Source organism: Pleurodeles waltl, chromosome 7, assembly GCF_031143425.1.
Source record: "Pleurodeles waltl isolate 20211129_DDA chromosome 7, aPleWal1.hap1.20221129, whole genome shotgun sequence".
Lineage (NCBI taxonomy): Eukaryota > Metazoa > Chordata > Amphibia > Caudata > Salamandridae > Pleurodeles > Pleurodeles waltl.
In genome coordinates, this window is record NC_090446.1 from 1,136,530,832 (window position 1) to 1,136,548,697 (window position 17,866).

Genomic DNA, 17,866 nt, shown 5'->3' on the forward strand with positions numbered 1-17,866 from the left:
TCAGTTCGTTTCGTTTTGCACTAACAGCTTGGATCCGGAACAGCTATCTCAGTCATTACTTAACCACTTTCTTTGACATTTTGTTGAAATCGTTTGATCATTTTGCTCCCAGTGTGCCTAAAGAGATGTCCTCTAAGAAACCAGTGGGTTTTAAACCCTGTGGGTTCTGTCATAGGCAAATGTCAGTGATGGAGCCCCATCTGGTTTGCCTATGATGCCTGGAGCCAGACTACACCGCCAGGAACTGTCCTAAATGCTGCACCATGAATGCAAAGGCAATTTGGGAGCGAAAGACAAAGCTACTGGTAGCATGACATTGGAAGACTCTGCACTGCTCCATGTGCTGATTGTGTGGAATGTCCCGAGCCTGCTTGTGGATTCCTTGAAGTGGGCCGTCAACATGGTTGAAGTCATCGTCGGGAGGTCTCACAAACATGAAAAGTTCAAGAATTCCTAGCACTCTTTAAGGTCCCTCTCCCACACTCCCTCTGTGGAGCCGGAGCCTGGGTTCACTCCATGCCTTCCTGAATTTTCTGGAGCCATGGTGACCTCCACCCAACTTAGAATTTTTTTAGTCCATGTACCTCATATTTAGGTGGTCAGACTGGGATCAAGGAAGTACCCTGGCTGGATTTTCACCGACTGGTTCACCCTTAGCTCCAATTGGGCCCTTTGGGTTCGTTCCTTGATCCAGACTGACTCCGATTGCAAATCTAAGACCTTTGCCAGGTGCAATATGCCATGGGTTTGACTCCATGGCACAATTCCCAATGACAGCTTGGAGCAGAACACAATAAGCATACAGTTATCCCCCTGAAGACCCTTTGGCCCAACTGGATGACAACAACTGGTATGAGGAGCTGGCTGATGTCTGTGGCCTGGACTCCTCACAGGACACTGGCCTGATCTCACCTCCTAATGTGACTACGGAGGAGGGGGTATCCTTTACTATGGTGCTGAGAAGGTTCTCGACCTCAGCTACCCTCTGTAAAAGTCAAGACTAATGTCTTGACAGGTTTTTTAGTCGGGGGTACCATACGTGGAACCCCTGTTGTCCCTCTGTAGTGTCCTACCAGGGCTAAGCCTTGCTGGGGCACTCCTGTGAACAGGATAATTGTCCATCGCCACCACCTCGCTTCTGGGTACCTGGCTTTCCTCATCCAGCACTCCACCCCTGAGAGCCTGGAGATGCAGGCCTCAACCTCCAGAGTAAATCCCGGTGAGTTCTCTACCGTTTTACCACACAGAGATTCCAAGAGGCTGGGTATCTTTGGGAAGATGATTTTCTCTTCCGCCAGCCTTGCACTTTTCTCGGTGAACCTCTTGGGCCGATATAGCCACACTGTGTGGGACTCGATTACGCAGGTGCTGCATATGGTCTTGGAGGAGCCCCAAGCCATATTGAACCAGGCTATTGCTGATGACAGGGACACCGCAAAGATCGTCAAGTGCTGGCTGGACACCACATTCACTAGGCAGGGCCGTTGCTTCGTTGGAACTACAAAAGCCACTCTTAGCTGAGATCATCTGGCTCTTTGGCTCATCTCCAGGCATCCCTTATAGACATGTCCTTCAATGTCATTTGTCTGTTAAGTGACAAAGCTGATTAAGAGCTCCAAGTGGAATAGTAGGGTCACTGCTTAGTTGTTGAGGCTCCCCATGGCCCTATGCCAACTGCATTCTTCTTTTTGCTTCTTCCATGACTGTGGTACGGGCTACCAAATGTATTCTTTCCATAGAGCCAACATGCTTCTGAGCCTTTTCATAACCACAGCTCCCACAAGTCCAGTGAGAACTGCCCAGGCAGCCGCAGCTTCCAAACCTCTTTAGTGTGCCCTCGAAGTAAGAGACTCCCTGTTGGAGGCAGGATCAGGTACCACCTGCCCCAATGGTAGGCCATAACATCAGACAAGTAGTTGTTCCAAATTGTATGGCGGCGTAACACATTTCCACTCATAGAAAAACTGCCACCCCTGTCATTGTCCTCCGCTCATCTGACGGAGGACCACCTCTCCATGCTGCATCAGAAAGCGCAGGCACTTTTGGTCAAAGGAGACATTGAAAGGGTGTCAGCATCAGAAGTAGTTTGTGGTTGCTATTCCCGCTTCTTTCTTGTGCCAAAGAAGGACGGAGGCCTCCAACCTGTCCTAGATCTGCACCCTCTATATGCTTTCCCGAATAAGGAAAAATTCACGATGATGATGCTTGCCCAGATTCTGTCTATGTTAGACCCTCGAGAGTGGATGGACCTGCAGGATACCTTTTTTAACATCCCCGTCCTGTTGGCCCATTGACATTACCCACAACTCACGGTGGGCCAGGAGTACTAGTATGCTGTTCTCACCATTGCCCCTCAGGTGTTCATGAAGGTGATGTGGGTGGTTGTAGCATATCTTTAGAGGTCAGGAGAAGCAGTCTTGCCCTACCTTGGTGACTGACTGTTGAAGGCAGGCTTGCCACAGGTAGTTGTTATTAACCTTTAGACTGCGGCAGACCTCATGCCTTCGTTGGTCTTCACTATCAAAATACTGGAGTCACAGCTTACTCATCAGATGCTCCCTTTCATTAGAGTTATTCTCGACGCAGTGCCGTGCCTATCCTCTGGAGGGAAAAGTCCAAGACATTCATGCTGTGATTCTGATGTTTTAACCTCAGTCCTGGATTTCAGTGAGGCTGAATCTGAGAGTGCGGAGTCTGATGGCCTCCTCTGCCTTCTGGGGAAGAACGTGATTGGGATGAAAGCAGACTATTCTCCCTTCTCCACCTAGAGGCGACCGATGCATCACTTCTAAGCTGAAGCAGATATTTGGGAGAGATGGAGACTTGGCTCTAGATCAGCCGCCTGGAGCTGAGAGTGATTCACTTCCTACTAAAAGCTTTCCTGCCCGCCATAAAAACAAAAGGTGCTCCAGGTGCTCATGGACCGCACTACCACCATGTGGTACTGCTACAAGCAGGACCGGGCGAGGTTATGGACCCTGTGCCAGGAGGCTCTGTGCCTCTGGACATGACTGGAAAATCAGGGCATTTTCCTGGTTCTGCAGCACCTGGCGGGATCTCTAAATGCCAGGGCAGACAAACTGAGCTGTTGATTGGCATCTGCACCCGGAGGTGGCTCAAGGTCTCTTTCAGTACTGGGGTGAACCTTGGCTAGATCTGTTCGCCACTGTAGAGAGCATGCAATGTCAGGACTTCTGTACTCCAATGCGGTTCTTGCTCGGAGGCATATTATAACTAGACTAGAATATAGAACTCCTATATGCCTTCCCACCAACATCTCCCAATGATAGCTATCCTGGTGGCTCTGGAATGGTTGAAGAGAGTATTGTATCCAGAACTCCTGGACATGAGCATCTGTCCTCTGATCAGGCTGCCCTTCCAGGATGATCTGTTGCAGCAACAGGGGAGGTTTCTACACCCAATCCTGTGCCCCCTCCACCCTCATTGTTGGAGACTGGGCAGCAAGGATTGAGGGCCTTCAGTCTTCCTCCTGAAATCTGAGGTAATCCTTTTAGTCAGGTATCCATCAACTAAAACTATATACACCTGCCACTCGGACAGCTTTGTAGCTTGGTGCACTGAGAAACATATTGACCCGTTTTCTATACCTTTGTCCTAATTTTGCTGTTTATGCTTTCCTTAGCATGGTAAGGCCTTGCTAGGGATACAGCTTAGGGGTATCTTTGGGCCATCGCAGCTTTTTATGCAATTGCTGGACCACCCTCCTTGTTTAAATCACCTATTTCCTGGAATGTCTTTAGCACGTTTCATTCCAAACCGTTTGTATTTCACAATGGGCTTTTAAGTTAGTTTCAACTTATTTTATTTGTTCCCCCTTTGAAATCATGCCTAGCGGCCCGCTACATCTTCTGACAGTCAATACAGTCTTCTTGGTGGTCATCACATTGGCCAAAAGGGTCAGCAAGCAACAGCATTTTTCTATTGACCCTCCATATTCCAGTTTCTTCAAGACAAACTGGTTCTCCGAAGCTCTGCCTCCTTTCTGCCGAATGTGGTGACACCTTTCCACATTAGCCACAACATCACCCTGCTGGGTTTCTTTACTGTGCCTCACCCCTCTAAGGAGCAAGAGAGCCTCCACAGTCTGGATCCTAAAAGGGAACAGTCATTCTGTATTGATTTCGGGTGGATGATCAGCTCTTTGCAGGGATTACTGGAACAAAGAAGGGGAAAGAAGTGCAGAGGACCATCTCCAGATGGATTGGACTCTGTCTAAAGATCTGCTACGCATTAGCTAAGGAGCACCCCCTAAGGTCTTGAGGGCTTATACCAACAGAGCCAAATCTGTGCCTATTGCGTTAGCTTGTAGAGTTCCTGTGTGGACATCCTTGCACAGATTTACCAAACACAACTGCCTTAACAGTCAGGTCTGTCGTAACAGGCACTTTGCCCATTTGGTCCTCCAAGACGTTTTGGTCTAAGCCAGTTTGCAGGTGCACCTCCAGGCAGGTATTGCTTTGGTATCTATTCTAAGGTAAGGAATCTGCTACTAGAAGTCTCTATCAGATAAACAACTTATTATTTTGGATGACACTTTATGGGGAAGGCACTGTCCAGCTACAGACTCCTTACTGACCCTCCTATCTTCCCTGTTCTGAAAACTTGATTTTCAATCTAACAGTGGCCTTGTGGGCCCTAGAATCTGGGCCCTTAAAGAACCTACCTCCATGGCTCTGTGCTTCTGGTGCAGAAATGGTCATGAATTGAAGTCAAGACCCTGGGGTGTACCTTATATAGGTGCCACGCATGTCACATCCAGTGCGAACAATGTCTGCTATCCTGATGCAGAGCAGTGTGACACCACGTACCAGCACGCAGAGATACTGCTTTTCTAGGTCCAGTCTGATTCCTGGGGAATATTCTAAGGTAAGGAATCTGCAGCTAGATCATCTCTTCCAAATAAGACATTACCAAAGGTAAGTAAAATGTTCATTAGGCATAGTGAAAGGTTATTTGTTGAACCTTTCAGCCTTTCTCTGTTTACCTGACTAACCATCTTTGTTTAAGTCACCCAAAGTGATTTGTTTTATAAAGGGTTTGACTCGCATATTTCTCCCCCAAACCTTTTGTTTTGCCCCAGTGGGATTTCAACTTAGTCTTGACATATATCATGTGCATGGCCTTTGGCCTGTGCACAGCTGTTGTGTAAGGCTGTGAACACTAAACATTGCTTTTCTCATTGCCATTATGTCAACACACCATATGGCAGGAGTTTGTGATCCATCTGCCATACACCTCCACCTTTCTAGACAAACTGGTGCTGTGGATTAGTACGACCTTCCTACTGAAGGCTGACACTCCCTTACACGTTGGCCAGTTGATTAGTCTGGCAACATTTTCTGTACCACTGCTCCCCTCAAAGAAGGAGGGCCTTCATCGTCTTGACCTGAGGTTTTACATCAACCACACAGAGGATCATTGTGTGGATGACTGGATTTTTGTGGGGTTTTCTGCTTCAAAGAATGACTAGACGATGCAGAAGAAGACTCTCTTTAGGTCAGTAGTCCTCTATATTAATCTGTGCCACGCATGAGACAAAATGCAGTCTACTCCAGACCAGGCTGATTCCACCATGCCCAAGGCTGCTGCAATGACTTTGGTGAGAGATGTACCTGTTCTAGACATCTGCCAGGCAGCAACATGGTCGTCAGTGCATGCATTCACAAAACACTCAGATCTGGCAGAAAGGTCACATTGCCTGTTTGGTTCTGTAGGACATTTTGATCTGAGTCCACTCATACATCTGTGGTATCGATTCTAAAGGTGGGGAATCTGCAGTTAGTTGTAATCATCAGAACAAGTTATGTACCTTTGTTAATGCTCTTTCAGGAGGATAGTTGTAACTGAATATTCTTTGCTGCCCTCTCACCTTCCTTTTCTTGTGGCATGCGCTCTTTACCACCTAAAAAGGTCCCAAGTTAGGATTCAGAACAAAGTCTCAGATACATTGATCTGCGCTCCGCATGGGAGGGCATTGAAGGAGAAAGATACAGATGTCAGCACACAGGTATTTATAAGCATGCCTCTCCTTTACTTTGGGGCAGTACTTATTCAAAGCAGAGCCATATGACACCTACTGTGGGCACCCAGAAGCATGGCAAACAAATTATCTGGGAGTATTCTGAAGGTGAGGAATCTGCACTTAGATGGAGTGTCCACCAGAGTGTTACCGAAAGCGAGAATCTTATTTTGGTTGCTATATTATCATGACTGAAGGGTAAGCCATCTACAGTTTTTTACTTTCATTAGCAATACAAAATATTTCATAAGAAGGTTTCTTTGAAAATGCATACTTTTTGCCCCGAAGGCATTAGATTTTCAAGTTTATCTATTTCTGTTTTGACCATATTTTCAACTCTTTCCCACAGCAGAAAGTTGTTAGTCAGTTATGGTGCAATTCGCCCGTTTTATCCTCCCCACAGCAGTTCCATTCGAGAAAAAGTGGCTACCAGAGTCCACCAAAGTATCCTTGTTGGCTAAACATTTAGAGAAGATACCTCGTAAATACTCAATCGTATCCAGGGTCATTGCTTTCTAGAACCTAATTCTGAGAGGACACCCAAGTGGACCAAATTTCTCTATGAAAACTGCTGAGCTTATTTTCAATATATCTATTTTCGATGTGCTGTCCAGTACACTGTTCACTGCCCCCATCTCCTCTAGCATTCCCCTACCCCGAAGAGTTGGGGATAAACTTGCTCCTCAGATCAGTGTTTTATGTAAGAGTCCTAATCCCAGGATGGAGAATTAAACATTACTTGTAATCCTCGTTCTGCATCTCTTTTTAATTTCATAAACAACTTGCTCAATTTCCCGCAATGGTTATAATGTCCATTTTCAAGATCTGCACTCAGTTTGAAAGTTAAGTGCCTTACAAATGTAAATTCACTATTTATTGTGGGTAGCGGGTCAGCCATAGTGTCCTAGACTGACAGTGTGGTTTTTCATGTCTATGTTGTTAACTTGCTCAGTTTATTTCATGTTTTCCTTTAAAAAAAAAGGAAAATAAAATTATGTTGCCTGTTTTAACCTTAAAAAAAACAATAAATTAATGTCTGTATGTCTCATTTGTGAAGGAAAAGCAAATGTGCCTTTTGATAGGAATCCACCTTTCTTCTCTTTGTAAAGTGTTCTGGGATCCTGAACATAGGCACAGATTAGTGATTATGATTACAACAAACATACCCATAGTTGAAAACTGAGAATATAAGTAATTTTCCTTCGCTCTTGCTTTCTGCAGGTATTTTCACTACAGCTTCAGCATCCCAAACCCTGATACTGCCAGATCATCATTTGTGCCTTTTTCTTCCCAGGGGCACCTTGCACTAGAAGTCTGTTCCCATATGTAAACATCATCTTCTCAAACGCACAGGGAATACTTTACAAGGCGCGTGAACTCTTCAAGGTGTCCTAGACCTGCTCTTGGCATAAAAACATTGTCATTTTACGGCTCTCCTGCACTTATCTAAATGCTTTTAAAGATAGTCATCACTTCCTAAGCCCAGTATTTTGCTTTTTCAGGTATGGCTCAGCATTTATCTAAAGTCCAGAAAAAATGGACCATCTCCTTGTCAGCCTCAACACCTATAGGGAATACTGCTCTTTTGTACTATCCAACATACAGATTTTTCTAAAAACCAGAAGCGATTTCCTGCCTTTAACTGTGCGCACTGATGCGGCTCTGGCCTTCTAGTCCTGCCTTTCGTTGCAGTTTCCAGCTTAACTGACTCTGCTACCTAAGCACCCCGGCATGTTTGTTATGTAGCTCTGCTTGTGCCTGATAGGTTTCATGGGGAATAATCTGGAATTACACAAGGCTGGTATTCACTGCTATCCTTAACTTGGACTTGAGGGTACCTCCCCCGATTATCACATATGAGAGGCATCAGAGACTAATATAAATTGGTTTCCAAGAGGGAAGAGTGGTACAATGGGGAGACGCAAGCACATGGTTGCTTGACTTCATCTTCTGCATTCATATCTCCCGCAACCAGGAGTGAAAGATTATCACCTCTGTACTTTTTTTTATCCATACCAGGTGTTGGCATTGTTCAGTTCAACATGTTCCCTTACTTTCAGAGATGCTTGCCCCCTGGCTGTCTTTATGGATTTCAACTCTATCAAAAACACGAATGGGAGATGTATATTGCATATAGCACAGTATTCCCGTGTGCTCCCACCTAAGAGTTGACATTTTCACCTCTGCATGCTCAAATCCTACAGGCAGGTGTAGGAGATGCTGGTGTCAGTATTCTTCTTCTCTGTCTGTTTACCTTAGTATTTCCACTTAGTTCTGAGCAGGAGTGGGAGCTTCTTGTAGTACGCCTGCTTAACTGACAGCAGGCTTATAAGGTTTCTGACCTTTTATTTATTCCATCTAATTTTGTGAACTTCTCGTTTTTGCGGAGTCTTTTTATTGACTAAACCTAATTTATCTCATCCCTGTCATAGTATCTGTTTTTGAAAAATGGTTTCAGTGGCCAGATGCTGTTTGTGTCATTTGTGGTTTTGTTTTCTGGTGCTCTCCGTTTCTTGCCCTCAAATGTGCAACTCCCACGACATCAAGAGCTGGAGTCTCAAGAAACCCATATATTTTAATCTGAATGTGCGATCTTTGAATTTAATGACAAGATTTTATATATGTGTTTTTTTGTTTTTTAAAAGATGGAACCATCTTTGCAATCTTGGAAATAAAGTGTTACTTAATACCCAATTAGCCTGCCTTTTGAATCATTTATCCAGCTGCTATAATAACAGTTCTGTTGAAATAATTTTTACTATGGCCGTAGGATAAAATGTATTTGGCTATGCATTATTATTCTCTTGTAATCAGCCCTGTTTAGTGCCCAGTTACTTTCACTGATAAAAGGACCAGGTACTGCTTCATTAGACGTTAGTATTAAAAAATGAAGTGCGCCTACTACACACGCTTTGCACCCAGCACCCACTCTCTAACTTGTTCTTATGTCCTCTTGAGTCTTTTAAATGGGAAGCCTACTCATTGGACATGGATGTGGCTACAGGAGCTTAGAAGCAGCTTGAAACTGGACTGTGTATTGCTCTACTTTTAAGAGAGCAATTGATATTGCTATAACAAAAATTCAAAACTGTCAGCAAACTCAAATTGGATTTATTCAGACATGATGTCCTTGTGGAGCACTTTTGATACAAATATTTTAAATTCTTCTTGACAATTTGCCAGTTAGTACAGGGATTAGAGAGGTAGTTGATATGAAGATAAAGTAAAAATCAAGATGCAGCACATTGAAGTCTAAATTACCAACCAAGAGACAAGAAGTGTATATCACCGAAGGACTTAAATTCACCTTTCTGTTTAAGTGAAGAAACTACAATGCCATAACGCTGTGTTGTGAAAGCTATTGCAATTAATGTTCCCAGTATTTATTTTTTACTGATTTTTACAGAAAATAGAGGACCATCTTTCTCTATTTCTTTTTTTTAATATGGAAAATAGGTCTTCTTTTCTCTGCTCTTTTATGTTATGAGTCATGACTGTTAAGTCAAAAACTGTGCAGTTTGACACCCAGTGGAGTTGGTATAAAGGTACAGTTTCCTAATAAATCTTTAAACTTAAACATTTACAGGTGTATTAAATGCTAATGTCATAGGAGTGTGTCACATATTAGTGATGCATTATTGGCTTCTTACACCACCAAACGTATAAAAATCAAGTTGTAAATGTACCTTTCTGGGTACATAAATGTGGATATGTACTGGATTCTGGTGGGTACGTGTACCTGCAGATTCCTCTCTCATAGAACAGATCCCCGGGCATCAGACTGGATCCAGAACTTCAGAGATCTCACGTAGCCAGATGCGCTGGCTTTGCATTGACACAGGAAGAAGCATTAGATGACATTACCAAAGTCATATAGCACCCACCCCGATGCAACATCAGTTCCCTTTTTTTCCTCACCTTTGACGCGGATCTGGATCTTGCTGTCTCAATTTGAGAGCCTTTCCTCACTGATATAATTTAACAGCGCAATACTATGTCACCACCCAACTGTTCCAACTTCTGTAGGGACTATGAGGGTTAGATGCCGATCACTGTTCCCCATTCTGTCTCTTTCAGTCCTTGGGTTGGACCACGACTGGCGCTCCTGTGAATTCTGTAAGAGTATGCACCTGAAGGCCATCTAAGAACGTGAAGCCAAGCTCTTCATAGCATGCACATGTAGGTAGCTGGCTTGGTGTGTGGTGGATACATGAGGTACTTAAACTTTATTCCAGGTATCCCCTATTAGTGTGGAGTAGGCAGTATCTAGAAGCCAGGCTCTATGTAGCTGTGGATGAGCAGCCAATGCTGAGACATGCAAAGCTCATGCAATACAACTGTAGTCACACAGCACTTACACCCATGAAAGAAAACGCTAATTGTTACAAAAATAAAGGTACTTTATTTTAGTGACACAAATATCAACATGTACTAGAGAGGCAACCTTCCAATAGGAGGTGCGTAACACACTAGATGTGTACATTAGTAATCAGCAATAGGCATAGAAAGTGTTAGAAAACAGTGCAAATGCAAATAGACACTAGTGACCCTAGGGGGAGCCCAAACCATATACTAAAAAAAATTGAATGCAAATGCAGGCCCCCCACCTAGGTAAGTGGAATGTGTAGAAGGGAGTTGGGGGTACTAGAAAACCGCAAGTACCACAGTGCCCCCGGCGACCAGGAGGAAAGGAGTAAATTACTAGATTTTCCCCAAACCACCCAAAAAGAGAGAAAAGAAGAAAATGCAACACCCAGACAAGACTGCAAGAAACCAGCGGTGGGTTCCTGAAGAGGAAGACCTGTAGAAGAAGGGGACCAAGTCCAGAAGTCACAGAAGAGTCCAGGAGGAGTAGGAGCTACTACCCACCCAACTGTGGATGCAGGAGTTGGTCGACAGTAGGACGAAGACGGTCAGGAATGCAGCCCTGGAGCAGGTGAAGAGTTCCTGAAGGACCATGCCGGATGGACGATTTCAGTCAATCAGTGCAGTGGCGTGGAAAAACCACCAACAAGCCTTGGTAGAGTCAGAAGTCGCGGTGAAGCAAAAGTGGAGCTGCTGGGGACAAGCAAAGTCCAGGAGGACTCAACCCATTTGGGGGGAGTCCTAGGGAGACGCTCAGCAAGGCAGAGAGTCCACAGAAGAAGAGGCAGCACCCACAGGAGACCCACTGGATGATGAAGCAGGAGTTGCAGAGGAGCCCACACATCACTAATGGAGAAGAGTCCCACGCCGCAGGAGAAGCACTCAGTGGGCTGTGCGTCACAGGAAGGACTGCTGAGGGCTGGGGCTACACAGAGTCTGAAGATCCCTTGGAGGAGATGCCAACAAGCCATGGTAGCTGCAAGAGACGCAGTGCATGGGGGTACTGTCCTGCATGCAAAGGCAAAGGCTTACCTCCAACAAAGTTGGACAGCTAGCAGAGAGGACCAAGAAGAATACTCCGAACCAACACCCGTGATTCAGGATCCACGCAGCTCAGGATGAGAGGAGAACCACATAGCCGGTCGTCGTTGCTGTTAGTGACTCCTTCACTCCAAGGGAGATTCCTTCTTCCTTCTCATGCAGACTGAAGACTTGCCACCCTCCAAGAATCCACAGCTGGGTAAATGTTGCAGAAGCTGGAAGAAGCCGTGGAAACAATGTTGGAGGCAGTGTCTTCGGCGTGGATGCAGATTATCAGTTCCTGGAGAGTCCAGTCACAGTTCCAGTGGCTAGAAGTAGAGGTTGCAGAGGAGTCTTGCTGGAATCTTGAAAGCCGAATCTTAGGACCTGGCCAAAAGAGAGACCCTAAATAGCCCTGAAAGGGGGATTGGTCACCTAGCCAGGTGACCACCTATCAGGATGGGGCTTTGACATCACCTACCTGACCTTGCTTCTGAGATGATCCCAGAGGTCCCTGCCAACCTTGGATTCAAGATGGCAGACCACAGGAACCCTCTGGAGGAGCTCTGGGCACCACCCTTGGGGTGGTGATGGACGGGGGAGTGGTCACTCCCCTTTCCATTGTCCAGTTTCACACAAGAGCAGGGACTGGAGGTCCCTGAACCAGTGCAGACTGATTTATGCACGGAAGACACTAAGGGGGTCATTCTGACCCCGGCCGGCGGCGGAAGCCGCCGGCCTGGCTGGAACCGCCAGAATACCGCTGCGCGGTCAAAAGACCGCTGCAGGTATTCTGGGTTTCCCGCTGGGCTGGCGGGCGACCGCCAGAAGGCCGCCCGCCAGCCCAGCGGGAAACACCCTTCTATGAGGATGCCGGCTCCGAATGGAGCTGGCGGAGTGGAAGGGGTGCGACGGGTGCAGTTGCACCCGTCGCGATTTTCAGTGTCTGCATGGCAGACACTGAAAATCTTTGTGGGGCCCCACGACACCCCATACCGCCATCCTGTTCCTGGTGGTCAAAACCACCAGGAACAGGATGGCGGTATGGGGGTCGGAATCCCTATGGCGGCGCAGCAAGCTGCACCGCCATGGAGGATTCCCCAGGGCAGCGGGAAACCGGCGGTACACCGCCGGTTTTCCGTTTCTGACCGCGGCTGTACCGCCGCGGTCAGAAAGCCCATGGGAGCACTGCCACCCTGTTGGCGGTGCTCCCGCGGTCGTTGGCCCTGGCGGATTTTACCGCCAGGGTCAGAATGACCCCCTAAATGTGCCCTTCAAAGCATATCTGTGGCTTCGGGAGGCTACCCCTCCCAAGCCATGTTACACCTATTTCCAAATGGAGAGGGTGTTACCCTTCACTGCTAAAGGAAATCCTTTGTTCTGCCTTCCTGCGCTTGAGCTGTTCAAGCACCAGGAGGGCAGAAACCTGGCGACAGGGGTGGCAGCAGCTAGGGTTGCCTGGAAAACCCCAGAAGGCTGATAGGAGCAATGCTGGGGGTCCTCTGAGGAGCCTCCAGATTGCATGGAATCATACTTCCAATACTGGCAACAGTATTGGGGTATGATTCCAACATGTTTGATACCAAACATGCCTAGGTTCGGAGTTACCATTATGTAGCTGGACATAGGTAGTGACCTATGTCCAGTACATGCATAAAATTGCGTCCCCGCACTCACAAAGTCCAGGAAAATGGAACTGGAGTTGGTGGGGGACCTCAGCTAGTGCAGGAGTGCCCTCACACACAGGGACATGCACCCTGCCCTCTGGGCTATGAAGGCCCGCCATAGGGGCAGCTTGCAGTGGCCTGTAGTGAAAAGGATGCATGCACCCTTTCACGCAGGCTGCAATGGCAGGCCTGCTGATACTTTGCATGGGCTCCCTATGTGTGGCATAATACATGCTGCAGCCCACGGGGATCTCATGGTACCCCAGTGCCCTGGGTACCATATACTAGGGACTTACCTGGGGGTGCAAGTTATCAGGTTAGAAGGGAGAGAGCATAATCACTGGGGTCCTGGTTAGCAGGATCCCAGTGCACACAGTCAAACACTGCTGCAGGCAGAAAATGGGGGTATCCATGCCAAGAAAGAAGGTACTTTCTTACAGCGTCTGACACAGAAAGAAACATCTGCATTCTAGGACATGCTGCTGGTTGCCTTCCTCCCACTCCTTAGGTGTTAAACTCAGAATGGTCAAAAAGCATAAAAATCCAGATATCAACCTGTCCTGGGCGACCCACCTTTCCTATCACAACACCCCTTGCCAGAATGCTTAGTTATATCAGTCTCCTGTTCTGGAGGGCAATCAGCTGGCACCTTCCCAACAGTCCCTTCAGATTAGGGCAATCAGCTGGCACCTTTCCAACAGTCCCTTCAGATTAGGACTCAAAACTGCTGAAAGCATGCAGCAAGAAGAACTTCTCCTTGGACATCATTGCCTCAGAAGCTTAAATGCCACCTGCCCCCTGCACACTACACCCATTCCTCATGGGACATGGCTCAGATGCTGATACCAAACACCTCAGAAGACGAGTCCCACTTCAATATGACCAAAATGCCTCAACACATTAAGTCTCGGCTGGTTGCAGCTGACTCAATAGCACATGCCGTAGTCACTTCTATCGACATATGATGCCATGCTGTTTTGTACTTCTTATTTTTTAACTGATGTTCAGGCTAAACTTACAGACTTTTCCTTTGACAAAGGATTTCCACCCTAGAAAGATTCAAGACCAGCAAGGCTACAGCCCAATCTCTGGGGATACAACCGCCTCCCCATCCAGAGATTACCACCAGTTTTGACGTTTCGTGGCATCTCCAGTGGATTCTGTTCGCCAAACCTGACAATCTCAACCACAAAATCCACTAATCAAGCAGTAATAAGGCCGAGGCAAAGGCTGCAGATCCACATAGCAAGCCTTCTCCTCCTTTGCACCACTAGGTAAGCAAACATAGTTGAGGGTGAGTGTCCTTCTTTCTCCTTCATGGAAGGCCATTACCTCAGACCGATGGGTCCTCCAAATCGAAGAAAAAGGCCACACCCTTCCTTTTCTTCAGACTCCATCCTTAATTTCCCCATGCCTTCTCCCTGTCCCCCTCAGAACCTCATCCTTCAGACCACCTTAACATCCTGCAACACAAAGTGGCAACAGTCCTTCACAAAGGTGCTATGAAACTAGTGCCAGAACAGGAAAGCGGTAAAGGATGTTACTCCAAATAATTAGTTGTTCACAAGAAGGACAGCGGTTTATGTCAATTCCTGGACCTCAGAGACCTCCGAGAATGTATATTCTTGAGGAATGAAAAGTTAAAATTTCTAATGCTTGCTTAAGTATTACTGTTGTTGGAGGCTGGATGGGGTCACTTGAACTGTAGAATAAGTACTTACACATCCCGGTCTTACAGTCAGATCTTAAGTATTTGCATTTTGTATGGGTTCCACGCACTACCACTTTGCAGTGCTCCCGTTTGGATTAACATTGGCACCTTGAGTCTTCACAAAGGTGATGGTAGTGACTACAGCTCACCTCAGAAAGTTGAACATCCATATTTCATAGTACCTGGACAACTGGCTAATCAAAGTCTGGACACCGGAGGTAGTGGTGTGCTATCTAGTCATCAGTACCCCTGCTGTTCGACCTGCGCTTTTTGATCAACTAATCCACATCCAACCTCTGAGGCCCTCCCAACAATTCCAGTTCATATGGTCAGTACAGGACACCACCCTTCTTTGTGCCTATGCTCCATCCAGACAATTGTCGACTTTCGGAAAATGGTCTCATTATTCCAACAGGGCAAGTTCCAGTTCTGAGTGTCCTGGAATCTCTACATCTGCTGACTTTCTGTATTCTCCTATTCACAAATGCAGTTTGCCACATGAGGGCCTTGCTTTGGTGCCTTGATAGGTGGTGGCTACAGTATGGGGGTGGCCTGTCAGACCCCATTGAATTCTTCCCTATTGCTACGACTGAAGTGGTATATTGGGGGAACAAATCAAACCTGAGTTGCAGGATGACCACCTCTCCCCCTCCAACCGTGGCTACAGTAGTGACACTTCAGGGTGGGGGCTCACCTGGAGGTATGGGTATTTGGTTTCTAGAAGACCAGATTTGTCATACAACTTTGTTAGACCTGCAGGTGATTTGGCTGGCACATAAGGCCTTCTCTCCATCCAAGGATGGTTCGGCCAAATGCTGATGAACAACACAACAGTGGGGGGAGTACGGTATCGCCTCCTTTGCCTGTAAGTGTTGAGACTGTGGTCTTGGGCTTACCAACTAAGAATCTGGACTATCACAATTTCTTTTCAGGGTCTATGAATGTCAGTGCTGATAGCCTGAGCTGGCTTTATCTTGCTAACCACAAGTGATGCCTTCTACTGGAGGTAGTCCAGAACATCTTCACCCAGTGGGGAACACCTCAGGTTGGCTGTTCGGAAAGTGCTCCATGCCGGTAGTTTTTTGTCCTCCAGTACCTGTTGAGGGGAGACTTGGGGTTCGCATATCAGTTAAGGTAGACTTTTCAGATGCACTGTGCATTCTCCCCCACCCCCATTCTCTTGACTCCTTGGGTTCTGAGTAAGATTTGATACGACTCAACACAAGTAATTCTTATAGCCCCAGATTGGCTAAGGGAGGTGTGGTATGCAGACCTTCAGCACTTCTCCATATGTCTGGCTAAAGTTGTCATACAAACTGGACCGTCTTTTTCCATTTGCAGTGTGGGGGAGGGGGAAGATCTGCACTCCCAGTCTCCGAAACCTCCAGCTTAATGCATGGAGATTGACCGGGGACATCTGACCTCCTTTCAACTGGAAGATGGAACCACTTTGTTGCTTGTGCAAACAACAATATGACCTCCTCCCCTCCCCCCCTTCAGGCTAAGTTGTCCTGCGTCTTGCAGTTGACACTTTTCCTTGCTCAGAAGAGTTGTGTTGATGTCCCTCTATCTTACAGATCAGCCCTCCTTTTTTTAGCACCTCCATTGTGATGCATTTTCTGAAAGAATTTAACAAATCTGTATCCGCCTTTGGAGAAGAATCAGTTACACAGGTTGCATCCTAGGTGGGCAGTCAACTATTACCTGGCCCACACCAAGGATATTCGGCTGGATGACCAGCTTTTTGTTGAACACTGTGGTGCCCAGAAAGGCAAAGTGGTACAAAAACTCAATCAGTTATTTTAGAGTGCGCTACTTACCCATAGGGTCTCAAGACGCTGTGAAGTATGTCCTCAGGGTTCAGTCAAAAGCCAGCCTACCTGAATTGAAGTAGCAATGGCGACTGTTTGAGGTGTAGAGGTACGGTGTTCCAACCTTTTGCTTCCAGGTAGGTGGGCGATCTTCCTCCAGCCGAGGACTTCTTTATGCGGGTATCGTGCTGAGTGACTGCTGGGATGAGCGGACATAACTTGAAGGGGAGTACCAGGTGATGCGGTGGTTGAGGTAGCTGGGTCCGATGTTGTGGCGGGCTCTGTAGGCGGGTACAAGCAGTTTGAAGTTCATCTTCTTCGCGAAGAGGAGCCAGTGGAGGTCTCTCAGGTGTCCTGTGATGTGTTCTCGGCGGGTGATGTTCCGGACAAGTCTAATGGCGGCGTTCTGGATTTGTTGCAGTTTGCTCAGGTTCTTCTTGGTGGTTCCAGCATAGAGTGCATTGCCATAGTCGTCTGCTTGTGATCAAGGTGTGTGTCACGGTTTTGCAGCAGTCACTTGGTATCGAATCTTCCATAGGAGTCGTAGGGTGTGGAAGCAGGCAAATGCGCCGGAGTTGACCTGTCTGGTCATGGTGAGCGCTGAGTCAAGGACAACGTTGTGGTTTCATGCATGGTCTGTGGGGAGGCTGCCGAGTGTTGAGGGCCACCAGGAGTCATCCCCGGATGAGGGGTATGGTCCCCGGATGATGATCTCGGTCTTCTCGGTTTTCAGCGTAAGGCAGCTCTCCTTCATCCAGGCGGGGACTGCTTCCATCCCATCTTTGAAATTCTTCTTGGCTGTTGAGGGGTTTTCAGTCAGGGTGATGATCAGCTGGGTGTCATCAGGGTAGGAGATGATGTTTATACCGTAGTTCCTGATGATTGGGGCGAGGGGATCATGTAATGTTGAATAGCATGGGGCTTAACAAGGATCCTTGGGGTACTCCACAGCTGATTTCTGTAGGTTCTGACTCTGTGTTTTGCCTTTCAGGAAGGATTGTATTCATCAAAGGGCCTTGCCGCATATGCCTGCTGTATGGAGTCTGGCGCATAGGGTGCGGTGGGACATTGTATCAAAGGCGGCTGAAAGATCTAGTAGGATGAGGGCTGCTGTTTGTCCGTGGTCGATGAAAGAGCGAATGTCATCTGTGGGGGCGATCAGAGTGATCTTGGTGCTGTGGTTAATTCTGAATCCTGATTGGGAGATGTACAGGATGTTGTTGTCCTCGATATGTTTGTGGAACTGATCTTT